This window comes from Numenius arquata, chromosome 12, assembly GCF_964106895.1.
Source record: "Numenius arquata chromosome 12, bNumArq3.hap1.1, whole genome shotgun sequence".
Lineage (NCBI taxonomy): Eukaryota > Metazoa > Chordata > Aves > Charadriiformes > Scolopacidae > Numenius > Numenius arquata.
In genome coordinates this window covers 9,385,416-9,402,714 of record NC_133587.1, presented here as the reverse complement: position 1 = coordinate 9,402,714, position 17,299 = coordinate 9,385,416, and the positions used below count along the sequence as shown (strand labels likewise).

The 17,299-nt window shown below is 44.6% G+C and overlaps 1 protein-coding gene across 1 annotated transcript in view; it reads right to left on the bottom strand.

Moving 5' to 3' along the window:
- The window catches only part of KCNB1 (potassium voltage-gated channel subfamily B member 1), a 121,688-nt gene that overhangs the window by 4,147 nt on the left and 100,242 nt on the right, over nucleotides 1-17,299 (bottom strand). The gene's annotated exons all lie outside the window — the stretch shown is intronic.

Sequence of the window (17,299 nt, the reverse complement as noted above, 5' to 3'; positions counted from 1 at the left end):
CTGATCAGATTTATGTCCAGTCCCTGGGCCGCTGACTCCATGCAGAACCAGGAAATGTGAAGTGCTAGATTAGTGTATTTGCAGCTTTCAGATGGTGTATGCAGGCTGTCCTTCCATAGCTGTTTTATATAGACATTAATGCTGTACTTTCCCGTTTTCCCTAATTACATCCTCTTTTAAAGTCATTTTAGGGAGGTTTCAGAGCTGAGAGACAATTTGAGGAGTGCTTTTTTCTACTAGTGAATTCTTTCTCTAGTTTGTTGATTGGGTGGGATTATATCTAGTTTCTTAGGTTACTGCCAAAATACAGCAATGATTTCAAAACACACGTATATGTGACTAATGTTTTATGTATTAATTTCACTGTAAGCTTGTCCCTTATGCTCATTTTTCTCCTGCTTGATAGAAAAGCAGCATGAAACCAATTGCAACGTATGCGCATGATGACTAGATGCACAATATTAAGCAATGAATTATAAGCCATATGACAAGAATTCTGCATCATGGGTTGCAAATCAGACACTCCTTCCTTGCCCATATAACTAGATTTTAGGCTTCCCCACAGTGACCCTTCTCAGCCAGCCTCACGATACCAGAATATCCACAGTAACCACCTGGGGCACTGGAGAAAGAAATTCTTGCAGGATTTCTTTTCAGCCAAGCCCAGCACAGACATCCTAACAGTCAGGAAATATCAGACTTCTCAACATTTATCCCTAAAGGGACAGTTTCTACAGTGGAACAAGCCTTCCTGCTGTAGGAGAAATGTGCAGATCCAATATGGTTCAGAAACACTGTGTTCTTCTCAAGAAGAGCCTCACCTCTTCTCCAAAGCCAAAAGGCAGAAATGGTCTACAAAGGCTGGAAGCTTCACTGGAATTAAATTCATATAGTAAGCTTAAGCTATGACTTTAGGAAAAAAGCCCACATACCTTCAAAAAAATCCTAATTTAAGGCAAGAGTTTCAATTTAGAAATTTTGATTTCAACAAGTGTTTTAAAATCCACTTCCTGTTAAGAAAATTCTTTCCAAATCAATGTAATAAAATCATTTACCTTTTAACTCACTAAAATGTACTATATAACTTTGATTTGTACATGACACTGCAGACCTAGTAATTTAATCTGAAGAATGAGATTTGACTAGAAACAAAAATTAGCTCCATTAAACCCTTTGGTTTCATTGTCTAAATTGGATTAAGTGGAAGAAGTGAATGGTGTAAATAGCTTCCTGTGCAATGCTCTAGTACCGGGAATTTTAGAATAGCCTCACTTTCAGTTATTAAATTGTTGCCAGGAAAAAAGCTGGAAATATTCCTTTTCCTTTTTAAACAGGTTGCCTAAAAGAATGTTTGTTGTTAGCTGTGCTGTGCACCCTCATGGTGCCAGCAGACCTTTTGCCACCTCCTTGCTACCTTCCTCTTCGTAAATTTGCTGCTGAAATACAAACAACCCCACAACAACCTGTGCAATGGGGGATTTGCCTTGTGGAGAGACTTCTCAGGTCAATAAGCTAAAGAAGCTGTGGGAAAGACTTGGGGGGTGCAAAAAAGTAGGCAGAACCCTGGGATGAAGAGAAGCAGGGAAAAGTGCTTGAACTGGTGGCTCCAAACTCAAGAGAATAAAATGTAAGTGGTGAAGAGGGGAGAAATTTAGATATTAACTACTTCTGCATGGTTGTTTGTTCCAAAAGACCATCTCCTGGAGACCAGGTAATACCCCTGAGAAGCAGGGAGATGGATCTGCTTTCCTAGAAGGGTTTTTTAGTGTTTTTGTTGTTATTTCTTTGTTGACAACCCAACATTTCTGGAGGTGTTTGGGATGTTTTCAATGTTAATTTCAAAATTTTTGCTTGGATTTATCTCTGCCCACTATACACAGAAAGGCTTATTTGTAGACTTAGATGTACCTGGTGTGTTTTATCTCCTTCATTTTCAGTGTAAATATTAACACTCCATCTTTATTCAGTGGATGGCATCCAGCAGCAGTAATTGGTGTCAAACCTTCTGTTTCCTTTGATATACCTTACTGCTTTGAAGATCAAGGCAATGCCCGATGAACATAAATTTGAAAACTAGGAGATCTGACGGTAAAATTTGTTTTTAGTTTAGCAGCTTTAGCCGTGGAGCTAAGCAATAAACAGTGAGAGACATTTATCATTTCTCCGCACGTTGCAGCAAGATGTCACCGGTGTTCCTAAGATACATATTTTTCCCCCTTATTGATCTACTGCAATCATACATCTTTGGGAATCTTGTCAGGCTAAGAAAAACTTCTAGATGTGAGTTGACTGTCCTTAAGTATTCAAAGCACTTTTCAGTGGGAAAGTACAAAAAACTGGGAGATGAAATATCTCCATCTAGGTTTAGGTAATTCTTCTCCTTCTCTAAAGCATTCTTTGTCCTGGTAGCATCCACCATCCACCAAAAACCGCCCAAGGAGCTGCTGCTGTCAGGCATTATCACTGCATTCAGTGACACAGGGCTCTATCCCAATGTATTGACAGCCTGGGATTTCAGATTACAGAAATCACTGTCCGTCTGTCTAGTAAGGTTTCCTATCTTGGCCATACCGAATCTCTAGCTCGGCAGCTTTCATATTATCCACTGTCAGTAATGAGACAGAAAGCTGAAGGAAAGACATTTTTACCACCAAGAATGCCTCTAGAGATGCTCTGTGTGGCAGGCAGCCTTTTCATTCCATTTCTGCCCTTTCCTCCTTCCTTTACTCTTCCAGGTTCCCTTCTGTTTAACAAGAAAAACCAATGGCACAAATTTGAACTTGAGCAGGAACAATCCCTCTGCAGTGAACGAGGTTCCAGCTGCTTAGGCAAGCACTCACTGGATAAAAGTGGCCATTCTCCCTGCTCAAGAGCACTGACCCAAAACCCCACTGCCGAGCCAGTGGCTAACTGCTGCTTGAGATGGAAGCAAGCATGGGGAGAGGGCCTCCTCCTGTGGCACCAGTTTTCATAACATGCAATGTAAACATGCAACGTGGCCTTGTGCTGGCAAAAAGTTTTGGGCTGGCAGTCAAAGAGCTGGAGTTGAACAGACTCCTCGAGCACAGAAAGGTCCCCAGAGCACAGGCTTGCAGAAGGAATAGGAATGGAAAAGTTAAGTGTCGGGGCCCTGTTAGGTTTTGTGAGTACTGCTGAAATGTGCATATTGCTAGATATGGAGACAGCTGCACCCCCTCCTAGGTCTTGCTGCTGGTTTATCTGGTGTATATCTGGTCCATGAGAGCTGTTCTCCATTGTCCTCACATGCAGTCCGGCAGAGCTAGTGACAGGAGCCTTAATAGGCCAGGTCTTGCTGGTCAGGTATCCACAACTGAGCATCACAGACACTCCTTAAACTGCTGGTTTAAGAGTAGTTTCTCTATGCACAGCTTTCACACCATTGCATGAGAGAAGATGGGTAGTTCCCTTTCTCTGTTTCTGTATTTACTTTTAGATTTCACCTGTAGGAACAGACCATAAATTGTGAAATTCCCCATCAGGTACTTTTCTAGATGTCTTGCAGCGGGTATTGGATGGGCTCCTAATGACAGCACTGGCTTGTAGTGCAAGTCTCAGTATGTATGGGCAGGATTCCAGAAAAAACTTCTCCTCCACTAAATCGACTGTTTCAGATAGATTTTTATTGAGTGAATCTCTGGACTGCTGCTATGGTTCCTTTGTGAAAGCTAAATAACCCAAGGACAGGCAGGGCAAGGTTTTGAATGAATGTAAAGCAGTTGCCTTGAAGTGATTAGCATGATTGTACATACATGCTGGTTATTACACATGCAAATGAGACAAGCAAGCTGATTATGTGAGTAAGTGTAGCCAGTTTGTGTGCAACTGCTGCTTCCTGAGGCAGGATGGATGTGCCATGCTTGCAAGCTGTTAATCCCCACCTCCTCCAAAATTGACCCCCAAAACTAGGCAGGCAATGTCCACCACACACCTTTCAAGAGATATCCACCTGCACTGGGCCCGATCCTGCTCACCAGGTGAGAGTGGGCCCAGGGATTCTTCCTTTGTGTTGGCAAGGTCTGTGTTCATCCCTGGGGGGGAACAGGGCTCCCGCAAAGAAGCCAGTCTGTTCAGAAATTTCCTGTCTCTCTCTCTCTCTCTCTCGAGCTTGTGGTAGCAGAAGTTTGTGGGCAGCAAAGTTGTGCATGCCACCCCCCAGACAGCACGGAGCGGGGTAAGTTTTACGCAGCAGGGACTCACCCGACATTTAGGTTTGGTGATATTTATTACTTGCTTACCTGCTCTTTGCACTGCTAAAGACCCTAACTAGGGTCAAGGCATAAGACTGGAGACTTTCAAGGCCATTAAAATTAATGAGAATTGGCTGTCCAAATCCCATAGATGGCTCTAAAATCTCAGTGTAAGCATCTGAGCTCTATCTCCTCATGGCAACATGCCCTATACTTTTTCTGTCTTCATACTCGGTAATGAAGCTGATATAGCAAGGAGAAGGGGTGGTGTGTGGGAGAGAGTAGGAGGGTGTTTGAATATAGATTCAATATTCTTGGAAATACGATGAGGAAATTGTTATGTAATCAAGAAGTTCAATAATGGTTTTGTCTAATGCACTTTTTTAGCTCCATCAAGGCCTGCAGAATAAACTTGGCATCAGGACCAGGTTTCATTCATATGCTCCATTTAGTAAGGGATTTTTCCTGCAGCCCCCTTGCTTCCCCAAGCAAACAATATACTTTGAGTCAGACTGTCCAGCTCCATCCTGCCATGCCTGTGCCAGCCTCTGTCTCCCCAGGCTCTGAGAAACAGAGAGCACACTGTATTTTGAGCGATATCCCACGTGCTACACAGTGCAGAAACAGATGGAGAGTTCCTTAATCTCCTCCCCACTTCGTTCTGCACAGGAATAACATCTCCTGCTCACGGCAGCCATACGTGTTTATGGTATTTATTGTCAAGGACTTGTTTTAGGAAACATCTCTTCACTAGAAGATGCCTATTTATTCATTAACTGAAAGGGTTTGCAGAAGATGGTCATTTCTGATGTGATGAATCTTGCCATTGGGCTTGGAAGATGCTTTTTTCTAGAAAACACTGAGGCCGTAAAGAAACGTAACACCTGCTTCTTGGATCGGGACAAGAAGTTGAGGCCGAACTTGGGGATAGGGTTGCAAGGGCAGTACAGTGAGCCTTTGATCTGCTTTTCCATGTGGAAGGATGTTAAGATGCAATGTAAGACCTTGAATCTCCAAAATGCTTAGTCCCACTGATTCCTATGGAGTATAAACCCACGCTTAGGAGTTTTTCCTGGTCTGGCACTTTACACGCCACTTCTGCATCCTGCCCCAAGGGGGTCCTTCTGACCCGTTTGCACCAGGAGATCTGTGCTCTGGAGGGGTAGGACCCTGCACACACCAGTTCACTCACATTCCTGAGGTGCCCCCAGTGACTGTGTCCACAGTCTGTGATAATGTAAACTCCTGTGCTCTTGTGTAAACATTACTGCATAGTATAAAATGCATAAAACCAAAATCAAGATAAAACCGTTTGTATTTTTTCTTTGGAAATACATGAAATCTTAATTTTGACATTGCCTGGAAAAGCCCAGATTGAATAATGGTTAATTATTTGATTTCATTTATAGCTGTAATAATTTTATCTGTTGAGAGAGTAAGTCTATTTGATTTAGAAGGGGATACAATACTTCTGATGATTATATGTCAATGCTTCATTCGCCTACAGGCACCCAGAGAGCTATAGCTACAACTGCTGCTGACTAAGCTACAGTGGGCAGAAAAGTAGCCTTCAGGCACGGCTGCCTGTAAATTCCTTAATGCTGTTAAGAATGTGTTTAGTTGTCAGAGAGCTATCAAGCCCCATTAAATGATAAATGGTGTCAGTCTTCCTTCTGAGCAAAACCCAGATGAAAATGGTGCGCCAGAGAAGAAAATGATAAATGAATGAAAATACTGAAAAGGCAAACTTCAAAGGCATACACTGCCTTCGGACATCAGTGCAGTGATAGTGCTCAAGAGAGGAGGAGAGGGGAGCATCTGTCCTATTTCTGCTGCTGCTAAGCATGGGGAAAATCAAAAAAGAAAACAAACACATGGCACATGGAAGCTCAAGTTTCCCATTTTTCTCCTGGCCTTGCTTTCTGCCTGGGAAGACTGCAACCCCAGCAAGCAGCACTACTGCAAGATATCCAGCCCTGACAGCACCAGACAGACCCAGACTGTTTGCATGTCCTCCTTGCACGTCCATGCAGACACACTACTGCCATCCTCAAGCCATGGAAGTATCCTCTGCTCAGGCCTCACATGTCATAAGGTCACTGTGCTCCCACCAAGGGCTTCAGCCATGCCAATGCCTGCTCTCCCCAGCCTGACCCAGGGTCTTCTCCCATCGCATGCCTACCATCAACCTTCCCAGCCTTCTTGCCTGACCTACTACTTCTTCATCTTGCTCCCACATTCCCAGCCTTTATGCCGTGCAAACTGCTGCTCTTGGAGCACAGAAGTTGGCATGGCACTGCAGTATCGCACAACCTGGTCTTTCCCTGGAGGACAACTAAAGAGACATATCCTAATGGTGAAACCCCCACCCACAATGCACTGATCATCCCACCAGCTCTTCAACCCTCTGTACCACATCAAGTCTTTAGCTTTTGTCAGTCAGGGTCAATACCCCCTACCCATACAAACCTTCCCTCCAGGTTGGTGCTCCCCTTTCAGCAACATCTCCCATTCCTGCTATCTACCTTGTATTCAAGTAGACAATGGCTTGGACTCAGAAAAATAAAAAATAATGAAAAAAGAATGCCTTAACCCTCAGCACTGGTGAACGTCTGGGAACTGCTTTTCAAAACACTTTTGTGATTTTATCCTGCACCAGGGAGAGAAAATGTTCGTGATCAACTCCCACTGTCCCAAGCAGTCTGCTCAGCCTCAGACACTGTTTACAGGGAAAGCTGAGCTTAAAGTGTTGGTGTTTGCTGAGGTATTTGTGGGAGGTTTTTTTTTTAAAATGGTTAAATTCAATCAGCAATGTGCCAAGATAGCATGAAATCAACTAAATGTAATTAAGCAAAAACTATTAGCTTGATTGCTAAACCAGTCTTCCTCTCATGAATATGCATGAGAATAATTGATATTAATTCTTTTCAAATCTGAAGTACATTAGTCCTGCATATTACAGTGTGGAATTTTTTGGAAGACTAAACCAGTTCCACTGCCTCTTTCTCACCAAAAGGTATAATTAGCTTTGCTGCAGGGAGATTTACCCAGTCATTGATACCATACTGGGTTGCCACATAGCGAGGAAATTAGAACAGAGCTCAAGTGATGTTTTGTCTGCAAAAATGGTGACCTGTTTAACATTTTTTCCAGAAATGTGCTAGGAGAAGTGGCAAATCAGGTTACCAGCATCAGCCACACTAATGACATTATGAAGAGGCAGGAAAACCTGCAGGAGCTGTAAATCCCTATGGATAGAGAGGCAGTGGCAATATCCTCTACCTGTTTCATATGTTTGACGCTAGCATGGCCCTGTTACCCAACTGTCTGTGCATTTCAGGAGGCTGTTCCTAGGGGTTGACTTTAGCTTACTGCGACCACTGCACCTGGGCTCCTTCTGCAGGTCACGGGAGGATTCTCCAGTTGGTTTCAGAGGTTTTTTTCCATTCATGCTTGGAGAAAGGGCTCAAAATTTATGCTGAGGCATTTTTCTGCCTCACAAGCTGGGGGAGATGTACTCCTTCAGGGAGACAAATCCTCCTGTGCCCTGGCTGCAGCCTTTGCCCGGGCTGTACAGCGCCAGAGGTTGCCCATACACTTAAAGCCTGATGTAAGAAGCGCTTTGGTGGCATATTTTGCACTGATAAGAAAGACTTGTGCTCGCACAAGAGATTACAGCTGTTAATTGTTTATTCCTTGCAGGTAGCCGGTAAAGAAATTGAATATTAGCACCCCTCTTTTTGCAAAAGAGACATAGGAAGCCCGCAGGTGGTGGGAAACATCTCTGCAGGATCCCTGCAAGCTCTCAGCACCTTCCTAGTTCTTAGTCCTTTATTCTGCTAAAAACTCTCGTTTTCCTGATCAGCTTCTCTTCTCTCCATCACGCCCGCACTTATCTTTGTGTTTGGCAGCAGACCTTGTATCCAACAGAAGGGCTTTGATGCAGGGACCTGTCCACACATAGGTCCACCCCTCCCAAGCCTGGGTCCCCAGGGGTTTTCTCTAACGAGAGCAGAGCGTGGAGCCCTGGGTGAGGGCTTTGGCACAAAGTGAATGGAGTGTTTTAATCTCAAACACAGATGGTTCTTCCCTGTGTAAGCACTAAGCACTGGATTAGATATCACATATTTGATAAATAGCAACAACTGTATACAAACTGTGTACAAAAGCAGCTAAAAGTTAATCCTTGGCAATTAAGTATTCATTTTAGTATGAGGCCTTAGCAAGCAAGTGGTAAGTAGAGACAGTAGACACAGAATCTGAAAGAAAACGAAGAAAAGGCAGCTATACATCAGCATTTCAACAAGAGAGTTTGATCTCAGCTCAGTAAGACAATTTTGATGCATTCTAGTTATAAATATAGAGGATGAAACTGAAGCATGGAGATTTATACTTAGTTCTTCAGTTTTTTTTTTTTTTTTTTTTAGTTTTGGCAGATTTTTTCTTTGTTTATTTTTATTTTTTAAAATCTCTATTGAGCTCAGAAAAAGCTCAAACTCTTTGAAGTGTTGTCTGGTGATCTGGGAACACTCATTCCCAGGCTCACGGACTTCTGGACATTGACACAACAGTAAGCCTTTCCAAACCACAAGAAATAAACACCTACTCCGGGTAGCTCTTGGCTTTCTGATAGTTTTGAAATCTCCTTTGATAGCCTTTCCTATGTTCCTGCATCCCAGCACGCTCCCAATAGATGCTGCACAGGCAGGCCAGCAATGAGATACACATCACACGGTGCAGTCCCTTCCTTCTCTCAGCTCCTCCTCAGCACAGACCTCTGAGATCACCCCACTGCTGTCACCCTCCCATGGTGGTCAAAAGCTGCAGAGACTCCTTTAGGCTAGCATGGGACCCGAGAAGTATATTTACAACAAGAATTTACTTTTTCTTTACCACATGTTTTGCAATGCTCAGGGGACTGCAGAAAACCAGAGCTGAACAAAAAAAAGAAACAAAAAAGAAAAAAAGAAAAAAGGAAAGGAAAAGGAAACGGAAAAGGAAAAGAAAAAAGGAAAAGGAAAAGGAAAAGAAAAAAGGAAAAGGAAAAGGAAAAGGAAAAGGAAAAGGAAAAGAAAAAGAAAAAGAAAAAGAAAAAGAAAAAGAAAAAGAAAAAGAAAAAGAAAAAGAAAAAGAAAAAGAAAAAGAAAAAGAAAAAGAAAAAGAAAAAGAAAAAGAAAAAGCCACTCTGTCCATTTGGATAGGGTTTATACTGGTATTTGGGTTTTTGGTTGGTTGGTTTTTTTAGTGGCTAACTGTTTTTTTTTCCCTTTACCCTAATAAAAGTGACCTGAAACTGTTTGAAAGATGCAGGCATGCTGCCTGTTAGTGAATATTTATTGAAGAGAAGGGAGGAGGCAAGGTTTCCTGTAAATGGCAGCTGAACAGTGCCAGGTGGTACATTGTATTTTAATCCATGTGCAGAATAGCAAAGATCAGCATTGAAGATCAACGGAAACAATATACTTCACTGGGTTTCAGCACATTTTTCAGTTGCTTTTTTTCTGTTTGGGGTTTCTATGTTAATATAGGATGATATCATGCTATATACTGGCTGGCAGAAATTAATCTTGTCACGAATGTACTTCTTTGAAAGGCTGAGCCTTCCTGAGCTCTTAATTTGAGCTGATTTGACTGTCTCATTATCATAGCAGCAGATTTTGGAATAGCAAAGTTGAACCTTACTTGAACTTGTTGGCTACATTAGCGCTGTTTTTCTTTCTCTTCCCCACCTCCATCCATGAATAATAATACCCAGTATCACTTTTTTTTTTTTATCCCACCGAGGCCTCCTAGTAACTGTTTGCTAAACAAACACACGCTAACATGGCGTGTTGGGGGAGAAGCATATTAAAGAGCCTGAGTTTTGTTTGCCAAAGATAGAACTTGTCATTCCAGGGAAACGCGCGGTTTGATGTCCTGGGAAACTCGGGATTTTCTGTCAGGCATGTGGTCCCGTTATCTTGCACATCGAGCAGACTGTGAGCGTGACAGCTTTGGGGTTTGCAAAACACATACCGCACGTGGACTGGGGCCAGGTCACTTGTTTTTTGTGTTTCTGTTCTGAAATTTCACTGCAGTTCAGCTGAACAGTCCTCGTCTGGGCCCACTGTTTTCCTCTCGGAACGCGGCGCTGCTTGACTCATCCTGCCGTGGCTCCCGAGTCACCGCAGGGAAGCAGCTCCAGCGTTGTTTGGACATTTTGATTAAGGTTCTGCTTGGCCAGCAGAAAATAACCTGTCCCTCTAAACACACACAGGCTGTGACATGTCAAACTCCTGAGCGCCACGGTCCCTGCAGCAGAGCCACCCATCCCTTCCCTCTGCAAGAACTTTCTTCGGAAAGAGAGAGCGGGTCTGCAGAGGCTGTGCCTCGGAGAGAGTATGTGCAACCCAGTGCAAGGTCAGACGAAAGCTACACTGTGGGTTCCTTTAGCTGCTGGATAAAGCTCTGTCTCCAATCAGCTTGCATTATCCCTAACGAGCTCTGGCAGACGCTTTGGCTCTCTGCTCTTCCATCAAGACAAACTGGTAAGACCCACTTTCCCGAGGGCAGCGCTTAACCCTTTCCACATACTCTTGCTTGCCCACGGGGAAGCTCAGAGAGTAACTGGGTCCTGAACAAGGCACACAAATAGCTCACGCAACCGCAAAATGCTGAGCTGGGGGATTTACTCATGTCCTCCCTGCTGGAAGAGGCGGTTCCAGGGTCTCCTGGTGCTCCACATGTCTGCAGAAAAGAGGAACCTATTTCTGTGCTGCCATTTAGCCTCATCATGAGTGCAGCAAAAAATGCCAAAAATCTCTCCACAGAGCAAGTTTTGCAAAAGATCCCAGCTCCTCTGTAAGTATTAAAATATGTTTTTTTTAATGCATGCAATATCCAGCATCTCTCATTGACAGCACTTGTGATAATCGTCTGCTGCCTGATGCAAGCTGCTGGACCTGGTCTGGTGCTCAGCGCGTTTGGAAACGAGACACAGAGGAAGCCCAGCACAGGGAGAAACCCACTGCCAAGTGGGAAAAACAAATCCAGTCTAAACCAGGAATCCTTTAAAGAAGGCAAAATACTGAGGGGAAAAAAGCAACCCCGAGCATGCCAGGGAAAAAAGTTTATAGGAATTATCAAGGGATCTAGGAATAACCTGTCAATGGTTGAAATCTGGTATAGACAGATGTGAATGAGAGTCCTCAGCAGCTGAGGGCTCTCTGTGCATTATGTGGAATGAGCTGGCAATTCCCAAGGCAGTCCCGAACGGCCAGGCTCATCAGAGGAGCTAATATTGGCTTATTGTTTTCCTTTCTTTCTTAGAGAGGAAAAAACATCCTAAGGGATACTGGAGCTGTGTGTCCCAATTAACCTGCTGCAGGTAGGGTCAGACTGCTCTCTCCTGCATTCCCTTCAGAGGGCACAAAGCGTGTCTGTTCCCATGGCCACTCTCCCCTGGGAAAGAGAGAGGAAGGAAAAAAGGTGCTGCTCTATTTATGAGATAGTCCTGCTTTATGGCACTGCCCTTCCTGCAGCCTGGCTGAAAGGCCTGTCTTTTTTTTCCTCTCTCTCTCTCATTTCTCTGTCAATTGATTGCTTACTGCCAGAGGGTATTATTTCCTTCAAAAGCTTCATTTTCTGGTTCCTGAACTGCTCATCTTCTCCTGGCTCATTGCTGCTGCTGGAGGTCATATCCAAGTCCCAGAGTCATTAGGCTGGTTTGGGTTTGACCTTGAGATCTTCCTTTGCTCATCCCGTCACATGAAAAGCCCCTTTGATCATTTCAGACACACACTTAAAAAAAAAAATAATAAAAAAATCCAATGGTAAGAGATGACGATTATTTCAGTGGTAGGTAGAAATAAGCTGGAACCAAAACATTCCCAGCCAGGTTTAAAGAATCCTGTGCCTGGGGATGTTCCTGCTCGATGCAGAGCTGGGGGCTGTGGCAGCACCCCGGCATCCCTGCACACCCCAAAAACTTGCTTCAGTTCTGTAAACCAGCAGCAATTTTGCTCTGGTCTCAACTTTTGTTGTGGATGAATTCATGGGTTGCAAGATGCAGTTGTATGATTTGCATGAAAACCACAGCCTGTTCCTGAAGATTTCCACCCGGATTGGAAATTCCCAAACTGTGACTTTCAGTGAGTGGCCCCTGGAAGCACAAGGGGAAAAACTGAAGTGGTGGATCCTGAGCTTCTGCACCATGCTGTTCAACCTCACCCTGCCCAGCTGGGTAACCATGGAGAAGAAGTTGCAGTGGTAAAAATGCCTTACAGAAAACAATTATTTTCTTAATTTAACACCTTATATATTGCTCCCTGCAACATTCCAGAGAATGCACTTGTTCTCTGCAGTTTTGCTAGCAAGGTCTCATGAGATTCAAGTATTTGATGTGAGATTTCTAGTATTGTCTGGGCAGAAACATTTTTATCAGATTATTGAATAGTCAGTGGACTTGTTTAGGAAATGGTTGCTCAGAGCATAAGATCAGCAGGGCAAGGAGATCAGCAGATTCTCCCTTGGAAGGCAGGGAGCGTGACACAGCTCTCCTTATTTTTGGGGTGAATAAGCCGGACATGGACCTGCTACTGCTGCGGCTAAGCTTGACTGAAGACGTGTGGCTTGGGTCGGTCGGTGGGTTAACTCATTTCCTCTAAGGCTTTGTACCTTTGCAGAAGGAATAAATAATGCTCTGTTCTGGATGGTCTCATCCTGTGCTGCTGTGAGTGTGCCAGCCCAGGCTCCCAGCCAGGAGCTGTTAACAGGAGCCCCAGACAAGCCAGGCTTGTGCTGGCCGTATCTGTGGCCCCATGGAAGGTGTAGGTGAGATACGCACCCCGTGGACATCAGCCCCTCCAGTTTAGGACCAGGGGTTACAGGTGCCAACTCAGGAAAAAACACTGAGGGGGAACTAAAGCAAGGAGAGAGGCTGTTCACGTGTGGGACACAGGACACAGCCAGGGACAGCCGGCGTGAGATGGTGTTTAGAGGAAGGGCTGACTTCTTCAGAATTGTTCTCATTTATGAGCTTCTTCTGTGAAGCTTTTGAAACTCTTCACTTACTGAACATGCAATTTACGGCAAAAAAAAAAAAAATAGTTCAGAGTTAAAGAGTTCAAAAGGAAAAGTCTTGATAAAAATAATTAAAATTTAAAATGAAAATGTAATGGAAACATGAACATAATGAAAAAGTAGCTTTGTTTCACACCCTTCTATAATGCAAGCAGCTTCTGTGCATTTTGCAGTGTTCATGTGGTGACTCCCCACTCAGCATCTATTTATCTCCATGACAGAGACGTGTCTGGAGGAGAGACAGTTACAGGATCCTGCTCCTCACCCAGGTGACGTCAGGGGCAGAAATCCCTCTCTTTAGTAGGCATTGTTTCACCAAGGGTCTTTCCTTCCATGATATTTGTCAAAATACAATACAGGGTGGAGGGATGAAGTTTTTTTCTGACCAAAAAGGATGCAAACTCTGTGTCCTGCACTTGCCAGCCTGGCCGTGTCCCACTGCCCGGCTCTTGCCACCAGCTCCGCAAAGGCTTGAAATCTTCCCATTTAAATTCTGGCTTCGGGCAAGTTGGATGCCAAACCAGACAAAAATGGGGCATTCTGGCTGAAACCCTGCTCTTGGAAAAGTGAAGAGTTACTCAGGCAGTATTAAAGCTCCATGTAAGAGATGACACTATTGGAAACCAAATAAAAAAATCACAAATACCTTATCAGCAGGGCAGGAGGGGAAGGGGTGGCTCGTATTTAAAGATGCCTTTATCAAATCCAGCCCCTTCTACACCTCTAGATTTTGCTCCAAAATCCAGTTAAACCACTAAGCTAATGAAAACCCCAGTCACCAAAGGGAGAGGTAATGAAGATACAAAGGAAGAAAATTAGCTGGCAAAGCCATGCTCCTGGATTATTTCAGTGCTCCATGGGGGAGCACTGAAATGCTGACAGTTTACCTTTCAAACCTCTCAAATAAAACAACTCTTGAAAATTGCTAAAATATTATTAACACAAAGAGCAACATAGCAGCAGGGTTTTTTTGTCAAAGTGACAGCAAAGGCCGCACAGGTCTCCCCACGCTGCCAGCAGCAGCGTCTGATGGCCAGGCCAGAAGGATTTTGCTCCGTGCACTCTCGGGCGCAGGATGCAGGACCCCTTCCCTGCACCATCACATTCCCGTGGGTGGGAGATCATCAGCCTTGCTCATACTCTGAGCATGCTACTATTGCAGCCTGAGCAAAACTTACTTAAACAGAGGATTCTTCAAAGATTGTAGTATGTGGTGTAGTGGACCTCCACCTCTTGGTTCCATCTTTTGCAAAACTTCCTCTCTCTGCACCAAAAAATAATTCCCAGTGAAATGAGCTTGAAACTAGCCTGGGACCATGCTCAGTCCCTGTAAAAGGCAGCCTGGAAAGAGGGGTCTGGAGTGCCTTTTGCAAGGCTCACCCATCTCTTCCAAGACTTCTCCCTCCAGGTTTGGATGCTCAGAGGAATCCAGGTTGGACCTTGTACTCCCCCTCCAAAGTTGCTGTTTGCAGAAAACAATTGCAGCCAATCTCCCTCTATGTGAAGATGGTGAAAATATAGAAGAAATGAGAAATTCAGAGGGAACTATACAGATACTCAAAGAAAAATATCAAGTATTATTTTTGAAGAAAATTCTATTGAAGACAAAAATGACAATCATCAACTCTCTGCACTTGCAGCGTGGTGTCTGCTGCTTTGAAACCAGAATCTAGCTGATGTTATTTTAGGGAATTTAAGCCAGACTCTTGCTGTCACCAGCTCAATGTTCTTGGCTTTGTTGCTGTTTCTCTGTTTTATTATTCTGAAGAAAATAAGTCTATTAGTGTTCTTTTTTTGGCAGAGGAATGGCTGCATGAGCACCGAGTGGACGGACTCCAGGTGGCACAGTGGCTCAATGCACGAGTCCCTCCTGCTACAGTCAGGTGCAATGTCACAGGGATTTCCCTCCCGCAGCACAGGGGTTTTATGGGCTCTCAGGGTGTATCCCTGCATTAAGCACCTGAGCCGAGCTCCAGTCCTGAGGCCAAATTCTGCCAAATGGGTTGTGCAGCCTGGATGTGATGCTGGGGAAAGTGGTGTACGTGAGCAGGTGCCTGTGTGCACATCCCAGCTGGCCCTGGTCAGTCCCATTCCTGCCTTCACAAGGGTCTGTGGCACAACACCTGGACTTCTCAATTAAAAAATCAAACTTCATTACACTGCCAAAGTTAAAATCCTCCGTAAGGGTCAGTCTGTATATGTGCACAGTGTTATTGAGCCTTTCCCCTGCCTCCACACACACTGGGCACTGCTGTTTTGTGTGCACTGGTCTGCTTGGTGTAAATAGACCCCAGCAGAGATGTGACTGTCCTGAGCAGAGGCTATGAACCAACCTGGCTTCAACAAGCTGTTCTTAAGATCACCTGGTAATAGCCTGACAGGGAGCCAGGCAGATCTCCTCCCTCTCCATTACTTTCTTTTAAGAGTTTATTAGTTGCCTGCTGTTGTAGTAAAGACTGGTGCTGTTACAGGCTCTTGCCTCCAAGCGCTTCTTAATTGCCCCCTGAAAACCCCACACCCAACAGGTACCCAGATAATTTACCAGCCACGTTTTGATGCCTATATTTAAAAGGGTGACCCTAGTTTAAGAAAGCATTTTTTTGGGGCCAATCTGTAATTTGAAATGTCTGAAACATATTTTTAAGTAACCCTGTAAAATAACGTGCTGCCAAGCAAGATCTTTGGGTTAAATTATACCCCCATGAAAATCACAGCGTGTAAAGACAGCTGCTGGAAGTTGACAGAGCCTTAATTATGGCAGCCCCAGTGGGCGATATTGCAGCAGTACAATCCAGCCTCGGAAAATCTGTGCTTTAAGGTCACCGGTTAATCCTGTGTGCCTTGTGCATGTCCTGCTCCGGAGCTGTGCTGCTGGCATGGGTTGCAAGCCCTGAACCACATTTTTGAGGGAAACGGCTTCAGAATAGCAAACCGTGTCTGCTTGCTGGGGAAGGTTTCTGAGCTTTTTCTTTTCCTAGTTCAGGCTGCTCCAAAAAATAAACACAGAAGCTGCTCTGCACAGTGTTTCTTGACACAAAGCCACCACTCTGCTGTGTTGCTTTGCGACAGTGACACCATAAAATATATGTTCCTTGTGCTGCTCTATTCTGACATCCCCAGCTTGCAACTTAAAATTCAACATATTCCCCCTCCTTAGCCCTCTCCCACACCATCTCCTATGGAGCCAGGAGTACAAAAACACTAAGCCTCATTGCTAATGACCTAAGCAAATGATTTAATCACAATGATGTAAAAGGAGAGAGGAGCCTGTAGGATGGAAAAAATGCTGGATAGTCAGTAAGACTAATGAGGTAATGTGTAAACCCAGGCATTTTCTAACAGACGGGACATGGCAGAGCTGACATGTATATTGAAAGGGACATAAAAACATAGACAAAACAATAGCCTGAGTTGGCCATAGCTGGATTTACGCAGTGGAAACATTTTTTCCTCTGAAGGCAAAGACAAGCAGCATAGAAGGCTCTATGCTTGGTAGCACAGTCACAGCATCAAGACTGGAGATGCAAAATGCCTGTATTCAAGCACAGCTGGCCTCCGCAGCTGTGGTGTGAGGCTGTCTCATGAGCACTCATGCAACAAGTTTCCCAGGGCTCTGCGAGTTAAGCCAATATCGCTGTCCCCACAAGGAAAGGGCAGCCTAGACAATTTGTTAGACATCTCGGTGGGTGAGAGTGAGGGTGCCATCACCGAAGCAGCAGGCTTGGTGTACAGGAGCCAGTCTGCATTGCTCATGTTGGACGCTACATGCAAGGTAGCTCCAAAAGTTAACTCAGCTGTTCTGCAAACCAAAAGCCCTCCTGTGCCATCCGTGCAAAGCAGAGGGTGCCCCTAATTCACACCTCTGGCAGCCACGGGGTAACATCTGTGTGCAGACAAGCTCCCAGTTCCCACCATGGTGAAGTTCGAAGAGTAGCATGAAGAAGCGGGTGCTTGGCGATGCCTGCGGGCACAGCGGTCCCATGCCAGTCCTGAGGCTGGGATGAGACAGCTGCTTCCCGAGCCAGGCCAAG